This window comes from Sapajus apella, unplaced genomic scaffold (assembly GCF_009761245.1).
Source record: "Sapajus apella isolate SASKATOON/1434 unplaced genomic scaffold, GSC_monkey_1.0 scaffold26, whole genome shotgun sequence".
NCBI classification, from domain to species: Eukaryota; Metazoa; Chordata; class Mammalia; order Primates; family Cebidae; genus Sapajus; species Sapajus apella.
The window spans coordinates 20,546,276-20,549,045 of NW_022436966.1; the positions used below are offsets into that span (position 1 = coordinate 20,546,276).

General features: G+C 39.4%; 1 pseudogene; it reads right to left on the minus strand.

Moving 5' to 3' along the window:
- Positions 1 to 630: 630 nt before the first annotated feature.
- Positions 631 to 719, minus strand: LOC116560701 (annotated as a pseudogene).
- Between the last annotated feature and the right edge of the window lie 2,051 nt (positions 720 to 2,770).

Here is a 2,770-nt window from a genome sequence, read left to right on the forward strand (position 1 = left end):
CTATATTGGTCGTAGTAAGGAATGCTAGATAACCCTTATGCATGTAACGTGCTGGATATTTTTCTAAGCGTATAATATGTAATCTATTGAACTTTTACAATAGTTCTGTGAGGTGGGAGCTAATAGAATTCTGACTTCTTCAAGTAAGTGAAGTGAGAGACAGAGAGGCTTAAGTAGTTTATCTCAAATTACAGAATGTATGGCATAGGAGAGTTAAACCCCGTCCTCCTGTTTAAATTTAGAGTCCGGGCAATTGACCCTTGTGCTATACTACTGAGTTTTCAGTATAGTAAATGGTATAAATGTGAGACTGAGATATTATCACTGGTACATCTAAAGATTATTTAGGGGGTTCATAAATAATACCCCTGTTGCCCCACTGAGTTCAGAGTCAATGCAAAGTAAGTGTAAGGGTCAGGTACAGATATAATTAATACTAATACACTGATTGGAAATGTAGCTTTAGAGCTGCAGCTAAGTAACTGGTAATATTTTATTCCAGAATTAACTTGATTCTCACCTGGAACTATGCACAACAAATATCTCCTGCAGGGACAGTCTCCTACCACACAGCAGAGAGGGTACCAGAATACTTGTGTCCTGTCGATAGGCAGGCTCTGAGAAAGGGAACCCAAATGGCTCTTAGTCAACCTGCTTAGCATCTTTTCTCAAACACTCTAATCACAAACTATAGAAATGATCCCTGAAAGTATAGTCTTCCAAACACTCTAATCAGATAAGAGTATTCTCTTTCTCTGAGGAGTACTAAGGGAGGGTATCAGCTGATGTTCCCCCATTGGAAAAGGAATTCCAGATTCCTCTTTCCTTGTCTTACTTGGGTTGCTATAAAAAATTACCTTAGACTAAGTGATTTAAACCACAGAAATTTATTTCTCATAGTTCTAGAGGCTGGAAGGTTCAAGATCAAGGTGCCAGCCTATTCTGTCCCTGGAGGGGGCTCTCTTTCTGGCTTATATACAGGTGCCTTCTTTCTGTGTCCTCACATGGCCTTTCCTCAGGGCATAAACGAGATCATCTTATTTTTGTAAGGCCACTCACTAATCCCATCATAAGGACCATGTCCTAATTTAACCCCAGTTACTCCTCAAAGACCACATCATCAAATATCCGCACCACATGGGGGATTACGGGTTCAATATCCAGATTTGAAGATGTCACAATCAATCAGTCCATGACACGTCCAATCCCATAATAGCTGTTGTTTTCACTACTGCCATTGTTGTTGTTATTATTTCCCAGTAACTAGCAGACATAGGAAGATTTAAGGGTACCTCCTTGCTTCACAGCCTCTGTAAAAAGCTGCAGGGAAAGAGAGAACATTGGCCTGTCCTAAGCATACACCAACCTAGATTGGCCAAGATGCTGACCCAGTTAAAGAAAGAACTGGGCTCCACAGCATGTCTGCTTTTGGTAGCTAGGAGTGAAGTAGAAGCACTCCCTTTATAGGATTGCAGAAGTCAGGAGAAGTGTTGCGCTACATGAAGGGAACATAGAAAGAGCAGGAGTGATCATTCTTTCTAGATGCCATCTGTATAATTGTATCTGTTACTTCCAGTTCAGAATATCTATCTGAATGCATTCTTATGGGGCATATTGTTCATTAACAGAGGAATTGCGCTGTTGGTTATGTTAGCATAGGTATCCTCCAAAGTGTCATAAGCATGAGATGTCTTTTCCATAGAGTTGATTTTTATCTATTTCATTGAAAGGCTTTCACATGAGAGTCAAGAGATGAATATATTCATAACTGCCACATTTTCTAAAAGAAATGGCATTTTCCCACAGAAACTCCTACAGTGAGCAGAGAGAGATAAGCCTGGGAAATTAGCCATGGTGGTGCTAGGTGATGCCATTATAATGAATGGTGTAAACCAAGAGGCAATCTGATCCCTATATCTACAGTATAGAAATAGTAAGCCACTTAGCATGAGAGCATTTCAGTGGTAGACTTGAACACTGCATGCACTTTCAAAGTCCAATTCTGGTAGTTTTACAAACCTCTAATTTAATGCTGCTCTAGCTATTGAAAGCCTTGCCCTGTAGCTGTCAAAACAATTGGTTATCCTTTAAAACAATTATTGGCAGATACATTTAGTTAAAGGCAAATAATATGAAACTAATGATGCATTAAACCCCATGAAGAAAACCATCACAATACTATTAATATGTGGCTTCAAATTCAAGAAAGCAAAGAAATTTAGGTTAGTGAGTCCTCAAGGAGAGAACTACTTGAGGATTGTAGATTTTGTTAAAAGCCAGGGGCAAAAATCTTGGTGAATCCACACCACCTCCCTACTCCTGTTCCTAGGACAAGTCTCAAAGCAGTAAAATTGCTAGGCCAAGACATAAAGTGACCACTAAAAGGATGCATTCACTTATCTGAAACAATGAACTTTGTCAGGGCGTTAGGGGCTTGAATATTCCATTTAGTCTGAGAGCATGAAACGGTTTCCTGGTAAGTCACAGCATTAAATTAAGTGAAAAGAAGAAAGTAAAAGCACAGGAAACTAGTTTTCTCTCTACTCTACTTTTTATGGATCACAGAACAATTTTTATGTTCCCTTATTTACTCTGGCAGCACTTCAGGACGTCCCTGTGTGCTTCTTTGCTAGAGGAAGAAGGCGAAGCAAGGGGTTCAACACTATTCTTTATTTCTGCTGAGATCACCCAGAGTACGTGACCATTTCTAAACCATATGATTCTTCATTGTTAAATATAGAGGTATTCATGTACATTGGGCCCACATCTT